Source organism: Rutidosis leptorrhynchoides, chromosome 2 (assembly GCF_046630445.1).
Source record: "Rutidosis leptorrhynchoides isolate AG116_Rl617_1_P2 chromosome 2, CSIRO_AGI_Rlap_v1, whole genome shotgun sequence".
Taxonomy (NCBI): Eukaryota; Viridiplantae; Streptophyta; class Magnoliopsida; order Asterales; family Asteraceae; genus Rutidosis; species Rutidosis leptorrhynchoides.
In genome coordinates this window covers 388,764,120-388,785,239 of record NC_092334.1, presented here as the reverse complement: position 1 = coordinate 388,785,239, position 21,120 = coordinate 388,764,120, and positions in this window count along the sequence as shown.

Genomic DNA, 21,120 nt, shown 5'->3' with positions numbered 1-21,120 from the left:
AACACAATATGGTTAATCATAAATGCTATGGTGCTACCGGCTCATGGTTCACACCATACGTAATGCTATGATGCTACCGGCTCCTTGGTTCACGCCACTACGCATTTGAGTCGTACTCTTTTATAGTGCTACCAGCTCCTTGGTTCACACTTTGGTTCTACCGGCTCGTGGTTCACACCTCATTTTATAGTGCTACCGGCTCGTGGTTCACACTTTAGTGTTACCGGCTTGTGGTTCACACTTTGATGCTACTGGCTCGTGGTGCTCGCATCAACCCAAATACCAAGATGTTACCGGCTCGTGGTTCACATCATGACACTCGTCACATACATGTTATGGTACTACCGGCTCGTTGGTTCATTGATAATGCTAAAAATGAACATATATTTCATAGCATTATTCCTCAAGAAAGACAAGCTTTTAGTTGCAATTGTTCTATTTACAAGTGATATTCGTTTAAATAATAAAAGGTGAAGACAAAAGACAGATTCGACGAATTGAAGACGCAAAGGTCCAAAAAGCTCAAAAGTACAAAATACAATCAAAGAGGTTCCAATTATTGATAAGAAACGTCTCGAAATTACAAGAGTACAAGATTCAAAACGCAATGTATAAAATATAAAATTGTACGCAAGGACGTTCGAAAATCCGGAACCGGGACATGAGTCAACTCTCAACGCTCGACGCAATGGACTAAAAATTACGAGTCAACTATTTACATAAATATAATATAATATATAATTAATTCTTAAAATTAATATATATATTATAATATATTTATAAATCGTCGGCAAGAAAGAAGCTAAAGGAGGGTGAGCTGTATTTTCAAACTCCGCGACTCGCGGAGTTTGAAGGCAAAAATTGCTGCGAGTCGCGGAGCTCTAAAAACTGAAACTCCCTATAAAGCCCAACGAATTCTGATCAATTTTTCATCTAATATATCCATCCATCTATATACGTTATATTTATATTTTAATTTTAATTTTAATTTTAATCCTAATAATAAGGGTATGTTAGCGAATGTTGTAAGGGTGTAAGTCGAAACTCTGTCCGTGTAACGCTACGCTAGTTTTAATCATTGTAAGTTATGTTCAACCTTTTTAATTTAATGTCTCGTAGCTAAGTTATTATTATGCTTATTTAATCCGAAGTAATCATGATGTTGGGCTAATTACTAAAATTGGGTAATTGGGCTTTGTACCATAATTGGGGTTTGGACAAAAGAACGACACTTGTGGAAATTAGACTATGGGCTATTAATGGGCTTTATATTTGTTTAACTAAATGATAGTTTGTTAATTTTAATATAAAGATTTACAATTGGACGTCCCTATAAATAACCATATACACTCAATCGGACACGATGGGCGGGGTATTTATATGTACGAATAATCGTTCATTTAACCGGACACGGGAATGGATTAATAGCCACTAGAATTATTAAAACAGGGGTGAAATTATGTACAAGGACACTTGGCATAATTGATAACAAAGTATTAAAACCTTGGGTTACACTCAGTCGACATTCTGGTGTAATTATTAAACAAAGTAATAAAACCTTGTTACAGTTTAAGTCCCCAATTAGTTGGAATATTTAACTTCGGGTATAAGGGTAATTTGACGAGGACACTCGCACTTTATATTTATGACTGATGGACTGTTATGGACAAAAACCAGACGGACATATTAAATAATCCAGGACAAAGGACAATTAACCCATGGGCATAAAACTAAAATCAACACGTCAAACATCATGGTTACGGAAGTTTAAATAAGCATAATTCTTTTATTTCATATTTAATTTCCTTTATTTTATATTTAATTGCACTTCTAATTATCGCATTTTTGTTGTTATTGTATATAATTGCACTTTTAATTATCGTACTTTTTAATTATCGCAAGTTTATTTTATCGCACTTTTATTATTCGCAATTTCATTATCGTTATTTACTTTACGCTTTAAATTAAGTCTTGTATTTATTTATTATTTTACATTTGGTTTTAACTGCGACTAAAGTTTTAAAATCGACAAACCGGTCATTAAACGGTAAAAACCCCCCTTTATAATAATAATATTACTTATATATATATTTGTATTTTTATAAAAGTAAACTAATATAGCGTTAAGCTTTGTTTAAAGATTTTCCCTGTGGAACGAACCGGACTTACTAAAAACTACACTACTGTACGATTAGGTACACTGCCTATAAGTGTTGTAGCAAGGTTTAAGTATATCCATTCTCTAAATAAATAAATATCTTGTGTAAAATTGTATCGTATTTAATAGTATTTCCTGCTAAAATATAAAGCTATTTTATATACACCTCGCATAACATCAAGTTATTTTTGGCGCCGCTGCCGGGGAACAATCTAGCTTAAAAGCCGGAAGCGCAACGCTACATAAAAAAAAAGATTTTTATTTTTAGTTTACTTTTATTAAAATTCACTTTTGTAAAAATACGTTTTTAATTATTAGAAAATATAAAAAAAAACGCGTCAAATTTTAAACTGTACCTGAGTTGAAAATTGGAACCCCGCGACTCGCGGAGTTTGCTGCTTGGAATACCGCAACTCGCGGAGCCACCCTGACACCGACAGAAACCCTAATCAGCATTTATTACGGGTAATTATTAATTATTATTATTAATAAACCCTAATTACTTAATTATTAATATAATTAGTTTAAGTTTTTAAATTAAATTGTATTTTAAATTTTAATTAGTTTTATTATATATATATATAAATTAATAGTTTTATAAAATAAATAATATAAAAATAATATTTTTATAAAAATTGTACTTTTTACAACTTTTAGTTTATTTTTATATTTTGTCCCTTTTTAATCGTTTTAGCGTAATATTTGTATTTTTAGCTCATATTTAGTTTTAAACTTAGTTTTTGCCATAGTTATTTTTACTTCTAGATTTTTAGGCTTTGCCATAGAATTCCTTAAGTGCTTTTTCTTCGGACTATGATTTAGGTACTTTAGAATTTTGCGACGCCTTTTTAAGTTTTAGTTTCTTTTTAAGTTATTTTCATTTGGGATTTAGTTTTTCCTGTAAGCTTTAATATTTTTAGACGACTTTTACCTATGTATCAATTATCATTCCAATTAGTAATCTCAATTTGCGATTATAATTTTAAGTTAGTTGTAGTAATAAGGTTAGGTTAGTCAAGTGTTTTTAAGTGTTATAAGTTTCTTTTATTTTTCCGTCACCTTTTATTTTTCAACCATTTTTCTTTTTCGACCTTTTTCGACGAACTCTTTTTCTTTCTTATTTCTCGCTATTCTAGTTTTAGGACATAGATTTTTATTCTACTTCTTATCTAAATTTCTTAAAATTACGAAAATTTATTTTAAGTGGTTAAATTGATAGACATCAAAATTTTCTGGTTCGTAGTAATAGTTGGATTTGTATGTAGACCGGGTTATTGGAGCCAAACAGTCCTCAATTATATTGAGACCAAACGAATCCTGCCCCTCTGCTGCATCTTTTGGCTATTCGAAACTTGGGCAAAATCAGAAAAGTCTATTGATTGGATAACTTATTATAATTTTTCTTTCCTTTTAAAAACTAATAGGATATTCAGTGAATGCACCGAGCAAGACGTTCACCACCTTTTGTACGTTCACCACCTGTAACTAGATCAAGACATTTAGCAAATATTACTGCCGTTGATTTTTCTTTAGAATCGTCATCCAGTCGACCAAGTACTCCAGTTCAAATTTCCGATAATCCATTTTTTGAACCCGACCTCACAATTGAGAATTCGGAGAATATTCAGGGATGATTCATAGATCCTGAACCATTAAATTTTCCTCCGGAACCACCAATCATTCAAATAGAGATTGTTGAGGAACGAACCATTAAATCAGAATCCTCTAGTGATTTCGATTCAACAAATTCAATTATGGAGAATCTGGAACCTTTAAGTATGGAAGACCGAATGAGAGCTAAACGCACTGGCCAAGGTCACGCAATTACTCATCCAGACATTAATGCGCCAGATTATGAAATCAAAGGATAAATTCTACACATGGTGACTAATCAATGCCAATTTAGTGGTGCGCCGAAGGAAGATCCAAATGAACTTTTACGTACCTTTAATAGGATCTGCACACTATTTAAAATCCGAGAAGTAGAGGATGAACAGATATATCTCATGTTATTTCTCTGGACTTTAAAGGGAGAAGCCAAATATTGGTTGGAATCGTTACCTGAAGGAGCGATCGATACATGGGATGTTTTAGTTGAAAAATTACTTAAACAATTCTTTCCTGCATCTAAAGCCGTAAGACTTCAAGGAGAAATTGTTACATTCACACAGAAGCCAAATGAAACTCTATATGAGGCTTGGACAAGATTTGGAAAGTTATTGAGAGGATGTCCGCAACATGGTTTAGATACCTGTCAAATAGTACAAATATTCTACCAAGGATGCGACATCACTACAAGAAAAGACATAGATATAGCAGCTGGTGGTTCTATTATGAAGAAAACCGAAACTGATGCTTACAAAATTATTGATAACACTGCTTCCCACTCACATGAGTGGCACCAAGAAAAAGATATCGTTAGATCATCTAAAGCAGCTAGAGCCGATTCTAGCCATGACTTAGATTTCATTTCCGCAAAGATAGATGCTGTCGAGAGACGAATGGAAAAGATGACTAAAGATATTCACTCAATACGAATTAGTTGTGAGCAGTGTGGAGGACCACATTTGACAAAAGATTGTCTCAGTATTGAATTAACAATGGAACAAAGAGAGAATATTTCATACATAAACCAAAGGCCTGGAAATAATTATCAGAATAATTATCAACCGCCAAGACCGATTTACAATCAAAACCAGAATTATAACCGAAATATTCCATACAACAACCAACAAGGTCCTAGCAATCAACAAGTATCCAATAATACTTACAACCAGCAAAGACCTAATTTTCAAAACAAAGCACCACAACAAACCGATGATAAAAAGCCGAATTTAGAAGATATGATGACGAAGCTAGTTGAAACTCAAACGCAGTTTTTCACATCTCAGAAACAAACTAATGAACAAAATGCTCAAGCATTTAGAAATCAACAAGCTTCTATTCAAAATCTGGAACAAGAAGTAAGTAACCTAGCAAGGTTAATAGGTGAAAGAAAACCGGGAAGTCTACCTAGTGATACAAATGCTAACCCCCGGAATGAAACAGCTAAAGCCATTACCACAAGAAGTGGTACAACACTTAAACCACCTGAAGTACTTGTAACTTCTGATGAAGCTATTCCTACTCCACAAGAACCACAACCTAAACAAGATAAGGAAAAAGAACTGGTAGTTGAAAAGGTTAATGAAGATAACACAGTTAAGGCTAAACCTTATGTTAAACCATACCAACCACCACTTCCTTACCCGAGTAAAATGAAGAAAGAGAAACTTGAAGCCGAGCAATCCAAATTCTTGGATATGTTTAAACAGATAAATGTAAATCTTCCTTTCATTGATGTGATTTCAGGAATGCCTAGATATGCTAAATTCTTGAAAGATCTGATCACGAATAGAAAGAAAATGGAAGAACTCTCGGCCGTTACTATGAATGCTAATTGTTAAGCAGTACTGTTGAATAAGATACCAGAAAAACTATCTGATCCAGGAAGTTTCACAATTCCATGTTTTCTGGGTAGTTTTAGTTCAATAGAAGCATTGGCAGACTTAGGTGCTAGTATAAATTTAATGCCGTATTCACTATACGCTAAACTAGACCTTGGAGAATTGAAACCAACTAGAATAAGTATACAACTAGCTGATCGATCAATAAAATATCCTAGAGGGATAATGGAGAACATGCTAGTTAAAGTTGGTACTTTAGTATTTCCAGTAGATTTTGTTGTTCTGGACATGGAAGAAGATTCTCAAGTTCCTCTCATATTAGGAAGACCATTCTTAAACACGGCTAAAGCAATGATAGATGTATTCGGTAAGAAACTGACCCTAAGTATAGAGGACGAGAGTGTTACCTTTTCAGTTGATAAAGCAATGCAACAACCGCAATCTGCAGATGATACATGTTATTATATTCAAACTATAGATGCACATGCAGAATTATTAGAAGAATTTCCAGAATTACAAGGAACAGGAGAATGTTCTTTAGGAGAAGGTAATGAACCAATTGATGAAGTTGAAATGTTAGCTACACTTATAGCTAATGGATATGAACCAACAACAGAAGAAATTCAAATGCTAAAAGAAGAAGACAGATATCGATATAAATCATCAATAGAAGAACCTCCGAAATTAGAGTTAAAGCCACTTCCAAACCATTTGGAATACGCTTATTTACATGGTGAATCTGAATTACATGTAATAATATCGTCTTCTCTTACTGAAAATGAGAAATCACAACTCATTTCTGTGTTGAAAGCTCATAAACCAGCCATTGCATGGAAGATTCATGATATTAAAGGAATAAGTCCTTTGTATTGCACACATAAAATCCTTATGGAAGAAGGTCATAAAACGTATGTGCAACGCCAACGAAGACTAAATCCTAATATGCAAGATGTAGTTAAGAAAGAGATTATTAAACTGCTAGATGCAGGTTTGATATATCCAATCTCTGATAGTCCATGGGTAAGCCCAGTTCAATGCGTGCCTAAGAAGGGTGGCATGACTGTCATTACAAATGAGAAAAATGAGCTTATTCCTACTAGGACTGTAACAGGATGGCGTGTGTGTATTGATTATAGAAAATTAAATGACGCCACCAGAAAAGATCACTTTCCCTTACCTTTCATTGATCAAATGTTGGAAAGATTAGCCGGAAATAGTTACTATTGTTTTCTAGATGGATTTTCCGGATATTTTCAAATTCCAATAGCACCCGAAGATTAAGAGAAAACCACATTCACGTGCCCTTATGGTACTTTTGCTTACAAACGCATGCCATTTGGACTTTGCAACGCCCCTGCAACCTTTCAAAGGTGTATGATGGCGATTTTTCATGACATGATAGTAGAATGCATGGAAGTTTTCATGGATGACTTTTCAGTCTTCGGTGATACATTTGAATCATGTCTAGCTAATCTGGAACGAATGCTTATTAGATGCGAACAATCAAATCTAGTACTTAATTGGGAGAAATGCCATTTCATGGTTAAAGAAGGCATCGTTCTTGGACATAAAATTTCAAAAGAAGGAATTGAAGTGGATAGAGCTAAAGTAGATGTAATTGCTAAACTTCTACATCCCACCAATGTTAGAGGAGTTAGGAGTTTTCTAGGGCATGCCGATTTTTACCGACGTTTCATAAAAGATTTTTCTAAAATTGCCACTCCTATGAATAAACTCCTAGAAAAGGATGCTCCATTAATCTTTTCAGATGAATGTATCAAATCTTTTAATATTCTTAAAGAGAAACTCACTAATGCGCCGATCATGATAACACCAAATTGGAATCTACCATTTGAACTAATGTGCGATGCAAGTGATTTTGCAATGGGAGCCGTTTTAGGACAAAGGATTGAAAAACGATTTCAACCTATATATTATGCTAGTAAGACGTTACAAGGAGCACAAACGAACTATACAACTACTGAAAAAGAACTCCTTGCTATTGTCTTTGCTTTTGACAAATTTCGATCATATCTCGTTCTAGCAAAAACGGTGGTTTATACCGACTATTCTGCTCTTAGATACCTATTTTCGAAACAAGATGCTAAACCAAGATTAATCCGTTGGATCTTACTCTTACAAGAGTTCGATATTGAAATCCAAGATAAAAGAGGAGCAGAAAATCTCGCCGCTGATCATCTTTCTCGACTTGAAAATCCCGCATTAGAAGTTTTAAATGAATCGGCCATACAAGACAACTTTCCTGATGAATATCTATTGAAGATAGATTATAAAGAAATTTCATGGTTTGCAGACTATGCAAATTACTTAGTTTGTGGATTCCTTGAAAAAGGATTATCGTACCAAAAATGAAAAAAATTCTTCAGTGATATAAAATACTATTTCTGGGAAGATCCACATTTGTTTAAAAGTTGTCCAGATGGAATAATACGCCGATGTGTATTCCGAGATGAAGCCAGTAAAATATTAAACCATTGTCACACAGGACCAACAGGAAGGCATTATGGGCCTCAACTAACAGCAAGAAAAGTTTATGATGCTATTGGCCTACAATTTACAAAGACGCACACCTTCTTTACAAATCCTGTGATGCTTGTCAAAGGGCCGGAAAAATAAGTCAACGTGATGAAATGCCACAAAATGTCATCCAAGTATGTGAAGTATTTGACATTTGGGGTATTGACTTTATGGGTCCATTTTCAAAATCTCATAATAATCTCTATATTCTCGTAGCCATTGATTATGTATCTAAATGGGCAGAAGCACAAGCTCTCCCAACTAACGATGCACGAGTTGTAGTCAACTTTTTAAAACGTCTTTTTGCAAGGTTTGGAACACCGAAAGCTTTAATAAGTGATCGGGGAACTCATTTCTGTAATAATAAACTTGAAAAAGTTTTTAAAAGATATGGAGTAACTCATAAAATCTCCACTGCTTATCATCCACAAACAAGTGGACAAGTTGAAAATACCAACCGAGCTTTAAAACGTATTCTAGAGAAAACCGTAGGATCAAATCCGAAGGAATGGTCCATTAAATTGGAGGATGCACTCCGGGCTTTTAGAACAGCCTACAAAACTCCAATTGGAACCACACCTTTTAGACTTGTTTATGGAAAAGCATGTCATCTTCCAGTAGAAATTGAACATAAAGCATTTTGGGCTTTGAAGACATGTAATCTTGATTTACATGAAGCTGGACGTCTACGATTAAATCAATTAAACGAATTAGAAGAATTAAGACATGAAGCATACAAAAATTCGTTGATCTATAAGGAAAGAACGAATAAATGGCATGATAAAAGAATCAGAACTTCAAAAGAATTTAAGGAAGGAGACAGAGTTCTTCTTTTCAATTCACGATTCAAGCTATTTCCTGGAAAATTGAAATCAAGATGGTCTGGACCATTCATAGTTAAAAGAGTTTTTCCATACTAAACAGTAGAATTGATAAATTCAAATGGGATTGAATTTAAAATTAATGGTCACAGAGTTAAACACTACATAGATAGTCCGATGGAAGTCGACAACGAAGTTAATCACAATTTCGACACCACAGCTAACTAAGTGTGGGGAGAATCAAGTCTTTAAAGGATAATATGTATTTCTGTTAGAGTTAGATTGTCTGTTTTCGTGTAGTTCTCGAAAATGGAACCCGAATGGTCTTTCCCTAGCAGACCCTAAAGAACTAGTCTTCTCCCCCCATTCTGAATTTTTATTATTTTAGGTTTTTACAAAATGAAGACTGCCTGTGAACTAAACCATGGTCTAATGCTACACGCTTTGATCACTAAATGTAATAATGACACACTACCAAGTGAAATAGTATCAGTAATCAGAGAAAGATTGGACGGAGTAAGAAAAGAATCCAGATGCGAAGATAATAAGTTACAATTTGGTAAAGGAAAATCAAAATCCGCAGCGAAAAGAAGAGCACGACACCTAGAAAGATGTCACAAATGCGGAAAATGGTCACATGGAGGTAAATGTTCAAATAATCAAACCTATTCAAATACCGAATTTGTTACTTTATGCAGAGACGGACCGTTCATACGTTTAGAAGAAAAAACACTGAATGCTCGAGGTTACGCCTATGTAGCCATGGAAAACCAATTAAACCGACTATCTTATGAATGGGATAGATCGTATAACTAAGAATACTATCTCACAGGTAAGTCTGTACAGTTTTTATTTTTAATTTTTTTTAACCTTTTGATAATAAACGCTAATTTGTTCGCTAAAAAGTATTAAATTGGTATTGAATAAAATTAGGTTTGGCGACCGAAATTATTGATATCATTCAAAAATTTATTACATCACTGCGAAATTTAACGTTTATTCTTAAGGTATAAATATCTTTAATCAATCAACCCAAAATATTTCAAAAATTCGTCATGAGTTAAATTAGGTCATGGAACCGAAATTACTTTACCGAAAAGAGGGGCGTATATATTTGATAATATTTGATTGATTAAAGTGGGATAAAAAGCCAAAAAGATTTTTAATTTTATTTTTACCATGTTTTTAAAATTAATATATAAATTTTAAATTAATATTGTACACTTTGTAAAATCAATATATTTAAAATTGTAAATATTCGAAAAATTAATATAAGTTTGGTGTAAATTTATAATATAAAAATTTAAATTAAGTTTGGTGTGAATTTTATTTTTATGAATTTTTAAATTTAAGTTTGGTATGAATTTTTAATATTAATTTTGAATTTTATGCATTTTAATTTAAGTTGTGTGAATTTAAAAACAAAAATTTACTTTATTTCGCTAAGTTAAAAATATGATTTTTAAAATTCGTTGTAAGTTGAAGACTAGGTCTCTGAACCGAAATTGCTTTAACCGAGGGAGGGACGAGAACTTTTATTATCATTATTTTTAATCTTATTGAATTAAAGTATGCCAAAAACATTAAAAAAACCCAAAAATCTAAGCTTTAAAAACAATCGCTTGAAAAAGACAAATTTTAAAATTTTGTCGAAGGACGGACTAGGACATCGATCCGAAACGACCTCGTCCTAAACAACAAAGGAAAACAAAATTTTAAATTTATTTTATATTTGTTTATTAAGTTAAGATTTTATATAAAAAAAAAACCAAACACCGCGACTCGCGGTGTTTGAGGCTACCAAACCCCGCGACTCGCGGGAGGACCAAAATACAGAAAAAAATAAAATCGAGCTGAACTGATCAGTCCACACCACAACTCAAACATACAGCGAAAATAAACCCGAAAAAACCCGAGAAAACACCCCCAAAATCACAATTTTTAACCGTTAATCATCAAATCTTTTACTAAAATCATGTTAAGAAGGATGCTATCAAGGAATTACTCAAGAAAAACGGTAAATTTCTACACCTAAACACCATTTAATCCGAAAATTAGTGTTCTTGAGCAATTTTATACCCAATTCGATTTTGATGCTTTTTAGTGTAATTATGCTTCAATTGCTTATGTATTATGCTTGTATAACCTAGATTGATACTATTTAACATGATTAGAAGCCTTAAACTTCAAATTTTGAGTAATATAGGGTTTGTGTTCTTGAGAAAATTTGGGGCTTTTTGATATAAATAGGTTATGGCCGATTTTTGTCATGAATTATTGCTAAATTAAGTAGTGTAACATGTTTAGGTAGTTAAATGATCCAAACTTTGAGTCTAAACATGATTTTGAGAATTAAAGTGGACTTTTTCAAGTCTAAAATTCATGAACTTGATTTTTGAGAGATAATGCCATTTGAAACTTGTTTAATTGCTAGTAATGATTATTTTGACATGTTATTTGAGTTGAATGCTTATGAACTTGGCGAACATTTTCGTATATGCTTATTTGAAAAAGTGTAGATTTGATGAAAATATGAAAATGAGCTTAAGTTTGATATAAATTGATCATGTCATTGTAATTATTTTGATTGATGATTTTGCTGACACTAATGCATATTTGGATGCACAAAAAATGTGTTTGATGTGTTTTGCAGACTGAAAGGGGTGAATCTTCATCCCAAACTCGCAATGCTCCTGCTGAGAATGCGGAACAACAGGAGGTGGATAACTACTACAAACAAGATATATACCTCATCCAGTCATGACATTTTCTGATATGCACTTGGAAGATTTGCACCTGAACCTGAGATTTGATAGACTTTGGATAGATTATCCAAAATACCAAAGGGGTTTGCATACTCTTCATTCTAAAGTTGTTGAGGTACCTAGGGTCATAGAATGGGGACCATTAGAAGCTGTAGAATTGGCCGGGCCAATTAGGGAATTACTTGCACAGAGGTATGGTAATTCTACTTTTAACGACTGGGTACGTTTATTCACCATGCGTAGACCTGTATATAAAGTATGGTGTGAAGAATTATTGTGTAGTATAGAATTAAATGATCGGGTAGCTAGTTTAACCGATCGATCTTTTATTAGATTTTTGTTAGGAGGTTCGATGCGCCACATGTCTTTACTAGACATGGCTCAGGCTTTACGTATATATACGCCTGAGGAGTTAGCATCTGCCGATTGTAGAGGGTTGATACTAAATGGTAGAAAGATAGATGAAAATTTTGATACACATGGTGTATGGAGTCAAATGACAAGCCATCACCGATTCAAAGGGGGAAATTACTCTTATTTGGATATAGATAGAGCAGAGTTAAGAGTAATTCATAGGTTTTTAGCTAATTCGATTACACAAAGAGGTAAGAATAAGGAAAAGGTAAATGAACAGGATTTGTTTTACCATACGTGTATTCGAGACCCACAAAGCGCTGTAAGTATACCTTATTGTGTGGGTTATTATTTATCAGCTATGGTTAGGGGGATGAGACCACATAGCATAATAGGAGGTGGTATATTTATTACTTTGATTGCTGAATATCTCGGTGTGGATATAAGTCGGGGGGGATTATTAGTCGAAGAACCCGAACCTCGCGATACAATAGGTTTAAATGTATACCATGGTGCGAAAGTTTCGAAGAGACGAAATAACGCCGCAGTACAATACCATGGTAGACATCCACAGGTTGAGAGAAACCAACTGCAAGGTAATGTAGGAGGGGGAAATGAAATGGCAGAAATGCAAAGGTTTATAGCTTCACAAGAGTATGAAAATGCTAGACATAGAGCATTTGAAGATTGACAAGTTCATCAAAACCAAATCATAGCTTATTGCCAACATATAGGTAGAAACTATATTCCTACTCCATCGCCCATATTCCCTCCCTGGTCTATAGAGATTCAACCACCGTATCCTACGTATAACCCAGCTGAAGCATTTTATAGCACCTATGGTTATGCATGGAACCCCTACTGGTATCAGTATCATCCCTAGTCTACTTAGTTTTATTTATTTTGTAATTTGTAATGTTGATACGTTTAATACTTATGTTAATATTGTAATAGTTTTTATAATTTTCTAACTTTTATTCTTAGATTTTAATAATTTTTGAATGTGGGGTAATATACCAAACTTCAAAAATATGTATATATGTTTGCAGTTTATCTTATGTACACAACAGGGTAAAACAACGCATTTTCAAAGACTGACATTAAGTTTAGCAAAAGCAACTAATTTTGACGACAAGATGCAAAATATATGTGAAATAACAACAAGACGGAATGAACAAATGATATGCACCATTTATCATTCAGCAAGCAAACACAAATATGTTTGGAAACTTTGGTAAAATTTAATCATTTTCACACAAATCACCCTCAATAATTTAAATTGTTACTGATTTCTTGCAAATGAGGGCATTGCAAGATCTTAAGTGTGGGAAGGGGTTAAATTCTTTCGAATTTTAAAATTTTTACTTTATACACTTGGTTACCATTAGAAATACTAGTAAAGTAGTAGTTGTATTAGAATCTAGTGCTCTCTGATAATAAAGAACAACCATAGTCTTATATACTGACTACCCAATTCTAGTAAAATTTTTCAAAATTTTCAACTAAATGAACTCAAAATCATGTCTATACATATTTATGAACGATAAAACTAGGTGTTAACACCGAAATTATTGTTACCTCGAAAAGGAAATAAATTGAGAAACAAACCAAAATGTTAAAATTCATTTAAAATGGAATAGAGGACAATAAAAAGGAAAATAAAAGCCAAGTGTGGGAAAATTCTCCAAGTTATTCAAAACATATGTCACATATTTTTGTACAAATAACTGAAAATACTTTTGCTTTGGACTAAACTAAATTTTTTTACCTGATTTACTGTAAGAAAGATGGATCTACACGATGAATCAATTCCATCATTAAAAGGAAGTAAAGTCTTCCGAAAAAGACACGCCCTTCTTGATTTAGGTCAAGAAGTTTTCGTCTAGACCAGCTGTAGGTTGACGAAAAATCTAGAAAAGTCATCACTAAAATCAGCAGGAAATCCACGGACCTCAGCATTAAACAGGGTCACCAAGTGGTCAGATTTATCCTAACCATGAGAAGTATTTATCTCATAAAATGGGGGCACCATGCAAATTAGCTGGATAAGACTTATGAATCAAATCCCCAGAAAGGATAATCTCCTTAAAAGATCAAAAATCAGCTTTTAAGACTGATATTACTCAATCCTTGAGATTGACCTTAAAGATTGAGAATTCAAACTCATGGAATTCAATGATATCTAAACTCGAGCTTGAACGAGAAAATATTTTGATCAAAATTACAAACCGATTTGTTTTCTGAAAAACCATTTTCAATGCGTTCGTTACCATTGAACGTAAAATCCTAGGAATTCACCTGGAATTCATTAGGTCACCTGAACCAAATCGGGTGTCAACCGTAAGAACGGTGGTTGCATAGCATGTTCAAAGACAGGACCTTGTGCCAGACCGACAAATTAAAAGGGTGAGCTTTACTATTGCTCCTACAAAGGATAGTAATTGCGTCTGACGCGTTATAGACCATAATTAAAAGCATGTCAGGGGACATTGCCTTAACAGTTGCTTGTTCAACGCTTTCCTTTACAACCGGACGGTAGTTTACCGAAAGGTAATATACGGAGCAAGTATACTGGACGTGTTGCTTTCCTAATACAAGGTTAGCAAGTGGGTGACACAAAACTGCAAGTTTTGAACTAAAATTTTCAAATCTGAAACCCACCAAACCCACAAAAATAATTTGCAAACACCGGTGAAGGGTTATTCCGAAAAACTTATCTAGGGTAAAAGCTAGATTTAATTTTCAAAAGATCAAATGTTTTCATAAAGATCCAATTTCCTTAATGGATCTAAATTTTATAGTCATGTGGGACTGTAAACCATATCGTTACTACAATTGTTTATACCGCCGTAAAGAAATCACTGATGTACAAAGTGTGAAGAATAAAGAAGTGATTCTAGTATTTCAAGACTATATTGCTTGAGGACAAGCAACGCTCAAGTGTGGGAATATTTGATAATGCTAAAAACGAACATATATTTCATAGCATTATTCCTCAAGAAAGACAAGCTTTTAGTTGCAATTGTTCTATTTACAAGTGATATTCATTTAAATAATAAAAGGTGAAGACAAAAGACAGATTCGACGAATTGAAGACGCAAAGGTCCAAAAAGCTCAAAAGTACAAAATACAATCAAAGAGGTTCCAATTATTGATAAGAAACGTCTCGAAATTACAAGAGTACAAGATTCAAAACGTAAAGTACAAAATATAAAATTGTACGCAAGGACGTTCGAAAATCCGGAACCGGGACATGAGTCAACTCTCAACGCTCGACGCAATGGACTAAAAATTACGAGTCAACTATGTACATAAATATAATATAATATATAATTAATTCTTAAAATTAATATATATATTATAATATATTTATAAATCGTCGGCAAGAAAGAAGCCAAAGGAGGGTGAGCTGTATTTTCAAACTCCGTGACTCGCGGAGTTTGAAGGCAAAAATTGCCGCGAGTCGCGGAGCCCCAAAAACTGAAACTCCCTATAAAGCCCAATGAATTCTGATCAATTTTTCATCCAATATATCCATCCATCTATATACGTTATATTTATATTTATAATTTATATTTTAATTTTAATTTTAATTTTAATTTTAATCCTAATAATAAGGGTATGTTAGCGAATGTTGTAAGGGTGTAAGTCGAAATTCTGTCCGTGTAACGCTACGCTATTTTTAATCATTGTAAGTTATGTTCAACCTTTTTAATTTAATGTCTCGTAGCTAAGTTATTATTATGCTTATTTAATCCGAAGTAATCATGATGTTGGGCTAATTACTAAAATTGGGTAATTGGGCTTTGTACCATAATTGGGGTTTGGACAAAAGAACGACACTTGTGGAAATTAGACTATGGGCTATTAATGGGCTTTATATTTGTTTAACTAAATGATAGTTTGTTAATTTTAATATAAAGATTTACAATTGGACGTCCCTATAAATAACCATATACACTCAATCGGACACGATGGGCGGGGTATTTATATGTACGAATAATCGTTCATTTAACCGGACACGGGAATGGATTAATAGCCACTAGAATTATTAAAACAGGGGTGAAATTATGTACAAGGACACTTGGCATAATTGATAACAAAGTATTAAAACCTTGGGTTACACTCAGTCGACATTCTGGTGTAATTATTAAACAAAGTAATAAAACCTTGTTACAGTTTAAGTCCCCAATTAGTTGGAATATTTAACTTCGGGTATAAGGATAATTTGACGAGGACACTCGCACTTTATATTTATGACTGATGGACTGTTATGGACAAAAACCAGACGGACATATTAAATAATCCAGGACAAAGGACAATTAACCCATGGGCATAAAACTAAAATCAACACGTCAAACATCATGGTTACGGAAGTTTAAATAAGCATAATTCTTTTATTTCATATTTAATTTCCTTTATTTTATATTTAATTGCACTTCTAATTATCGCATTTTTATTGTTATTGTATTTAATTGCAATTTTAATTATCGTACTTTTTAATTATCGCAAGTTTATTTTATCGCACTTTTATTATTCGCAATTTCATTATCGTTATTTACTTTACGCTTTAAATTAAGTCTTGTATTTATTTATTATTTTACATTTGGTTTTAACTGCGACTAAAGTTTTAAAATCAACAAACCGGTCATTAAACGGTAAAAACCCCCCTTTATAATAATAATATTACTTATATATATATTTGTATTTTTATAAAAGTAAACTAATATAGCGTTAAGCTTTGTTTAAAGATTTTCCCTGTGGAACGAACCGGACTTACTAAAAACTACACTACTGTACGATTAGGTACACTGCCTATAAGTGTTGTAGCAAGGTTTAAGTATATCAATTCTCTAAATAAATAAATATCTTGTGTAAAATTGTATCGTATTTAATAGTATTTCCTGCTAAAATATAAAGCTATTTTATATACACCTCGCATAACATCATTCATACCATAACATTCACAAATAAATACGCCATATACATATACGTATAATTATTCCACTCACCTTGGAATGCCCGCACAAGTCGAGCATAACATGATCTTCGTCCTCAAATCCGAGCAAGTAACCACCTATATCACACATAGGTACAATATACACATAAATAGCCATTCTCTAAAAGAGAATCTGTAACGACCCGACTTTTTCGACTTGCTTTTGTGCTTTGTGTTTTTCACGAAACTGCGTATTTGTGCGTACTGAACTATATTATGCTCTGGGAACTTTCTACATGTGGATTACTTTCGTTTATATATTAAAATGTTCCTTTAAGTACGTAGGTTACTTAAATTGAACCCCGGAAGCCTTTATGACCGTTATTGTCACTTGACGTTTTGAACGAACTGCGTACTGTGTACACGTTTAACTTTTGTCGTAACCAGAATATTACGACTACGAAATACTAATTGTTATTTTATAATAACAATTACTTGAGTTTTTAGATGCTTAATTACGCTTGGTAATTTACTAGAGCACACTAGTTAGTCTTGTTGGACTTTCTACCTTGTTGGACTTTAGCCCACCCTACACTAGCTAGTGGACTATTTAATTAGCCCAATTTAAATAAGTTAGTGACCCATATTAATGAAAGATAAATGCCCATTTATTAGAGAGAACATGCTAGCATTTTTGTTAAGCATTATCCTTAATGTTGCATGAGATCCTAACATAAGCACATACTTTAGACAACCATTAATCAAAAAGCAAAAAGGTGTCCCCCTTGTCCCCCCACTAACCCACGGCCTAAACCACCCCACCCTCACCTCACCACCTATAAATACAAGCATTATTTCACTCATTTCACACTTGATCACATTTGCAATTTACACACACTTACTTTCCAATTCTCTCTATAGTCTTTCTCACTCTAAAAGTGTAAGTTTTTGATTTATTTCTTCTTCTTCTTCTCCCTTCATCACCCACGACATCATCATCATCATCATCATCATCAAAGGGATCAAACTTTTTAGCTTTTGATCTTAATTACATCTTGTAGATTCAAACTTGGGTTTGAATCCTTCAAGATCATGGAAGACTCAAGCTTTCTAGATTTAAATCTTCACTTATTTTGTAGATCTAAATCTTCACTTATTTTGATGGCTATGCGTATGGCGCACACCCTGATGAACCAAGTTACCCGCCAAGAGCCAGAAAAGGTGAAATCAGAATCGGGAGCTAGTAATGGGAAGCGTAAATGGGATGGAAACAAGGGAAAAGGTTTTGACCAGAACCCGACTAAGAGGTATGAGAATTTCAAAGGGAACAACGATTGGAGGAACCCGAACCCTAGCTCGAACCCTAACTACAAGGGTACCCTTCCTAAGTGCAAGAGATGCTGTAAGCATCATACTGGGTACTGCAATGTGGTTTGTGAAAAGTGTAAGAGGACTGGACACATCGGCAAAGTTTGTAAGATCACCGCCCTAGCTGTGAGGACAAACCCGATTGGACCCATGAAGTGCTTTGAGTGCGGCCAGCAGGGCCACTTCAAAAACGAATGTCCAAAGAAGAAGAAGGATGGCAGGCCAGCACGATGAAGAGTCTTTAACATGAACGCCCGAGATGCCCGTGAGGATCCTGACTTGGTCACAGGTACATTCATTATCAACAATCTATTAGCTTCTGTCTTGTTTGATACTGGTGCCGATAGGAGTTATGTAGATAGATACTTTTGCTCTAAGATAGATTGTTCGTTAGTACCTTTGGAGGAGAGTATGCTTGTTGAGGTAGCCAATGGAAAACTTGAGAAAGTTGACCAAATTGGCCGAGGAGGTATAATAAACTTAGCTGGTGTAGATTTAGAGATTGAATTGATACCCATCAAGTTGGGAAGCTTTGATGTGATTGTCGGTATGGACTGGTTGTCCAAGGTAAGAGCCAAAGTTATCTGTGGTGAGAAGATTCTCCGTATACCACGCGAATATGGTGAACCTCTGATTGTTTACGGAGATAGAGGTAGTCCGAAGTTGAACCTTATTAGTTGCTTGAAGGCATAAAAGGTTATGAAGAAGGGACATTTTGCTGTTTTGGCGCATGTAAAGAAGCTAGAAGTTGAAGAGAAAAGCGTGGTGGATGTGCGAATTGTGAACGAATTTCCCGACGTCTTTCCAGAAGAATTACCGGGATTACCACCGACGAGATCAGTGGAACTTCAGATCGATCTAGTACTAGGAGCTGCACCTGTAGCCCGCACACCTTACCGACTAGCACTTTCCGAACTGCAAGAGTTGCAGAGTCAACTGCAGGAACTACTAGACCGTGGATTTATCCGACCGAGTTTGTCGCCTTGGGGCGCACCTGTTTTGTTTGTGAAGAAGAAGGACGAATCATTCCGCATGTGTATCGATTATCGTGAACTGAACATTTTGACAATCAAGAATCGGTATCCACTTCCTAGAATTGACGATCTTTTCGATCAGCTGCAAGGATCCAGTGTTTACTCCAAGATTGATTTACGATCAGGTTATCACCAGTTGAGGGTGAAGGAGAGCGATGTGATGAAGACTGCGTTCAGAACCCGTTATGGCCATTATGAGTTTCTTGTGATGCCATTCGGTTTAACCAACACACCTGCCGTGTTTATGGATCTCATGAATCGTGTATACAAGCCATATCTGGACAAGTTCGTTATCGTCTTCATAGACGATATCCTCATCTATTCCAAAAGCGAAGAAGGACATGAGCAACATCTTCGACTCATGCTAGAACTCTTGAGACAAGAGTAACTTTATGCCAAATTCTCCAAGTACGAATTTTGGTTGAAGGAAGTTCAATTTCTTGGTCATATCGTGAGCGATCAGGGTATCAAAGTCGATCCCGCAAAGATCGAAGCTATCAGTAAGTGGGAAACCCCCACTACTCCGACTCATGTCCGCCAATTTCTAGGTCTCGCCGGTTATTACCGAAGATTCATTGAAGGTTTCTCTCTGATTGCGCGTCCTTTGACTGCATTAACTCATAAGGGGAGGAAGTTCGTTTGGGAAGCCGAGAAAGAGTCGGCATTTCAAACCCTGAAGCAGAAGTTAACCACCGCACCTATCTTATCACTTCCCGAAGGTAGTGACGACTTCGTTGTGTACTGCGACACCTCGAAACATGGATTTGGTTGTGTATTGATGCAACGGAAGAAGGTCATTGCTTACGTCTCCCGACAACTGAAGATTCACGAGCGAAACTATGCTACTCACGATCTTGAACTTGGAGCTGTTGTCTTCGCACTCAAACTTTGGAGACACTATCTTTATGGAACCAAGAGTACTATCTTCACCGATTACAAAAGCCTCCAACACATATTCGACCAGAAGCAGCTGAATATGAGATAGCGTCGATGGATTGAGACGTTGAACGACTATGATTGTGAACTTCGTTACCACCCTGGCAAGGCAAATGTTGTAGCTGATGCCTTGAGCCGAAAGGAGAGAATGGTACCACTTTGTGTCCGTGCCTTGAACATCACCATTCAGACGAATCTCAATAAACAGATCCGCGTAGCTCAAGAAGAGGCTCTCAAGGAGGAGAATATTTCTCAAGAACACTTGAACATTCTCGTTTCTCGATTTGAGGTTAAGGAGACTGGACTCCGATACTTTTCTGAAAGAATTTGGGTGCCTAGTTATGGGGATTTACGAAGCCTTATTCTAGATGAAGCCCACAAGTCAAGGTATTCGATTCATCCAGGAGCTCGTAAGATGTACCACGACCTCAAGGTTCAATATTGTTGGCCAAACCTCAAAAGGGATGTTGCAGCTTATGTTGGAAAGTGTTTAACTTGTTCCAAGATCAAAGCCGAACATCAGAAGCCATCTGGGTTACTTCAACAACCCAAAATCCCACAATGGAAGTGGGAAGGAATAAGGATGGACTTCATCACGAAGTTACTAAAGAAGGTAGGCGGTTATGATACCATCTGGGTTATCATTGACCGTCTTACCAAATCTGCACACTTCCTAGCCATGAACGAAACTGATACGATGGAGAGACTGGCGCAGCTATACATAAAAGAGATTGAATCTCGTCACGTTGTACCCTTATCGA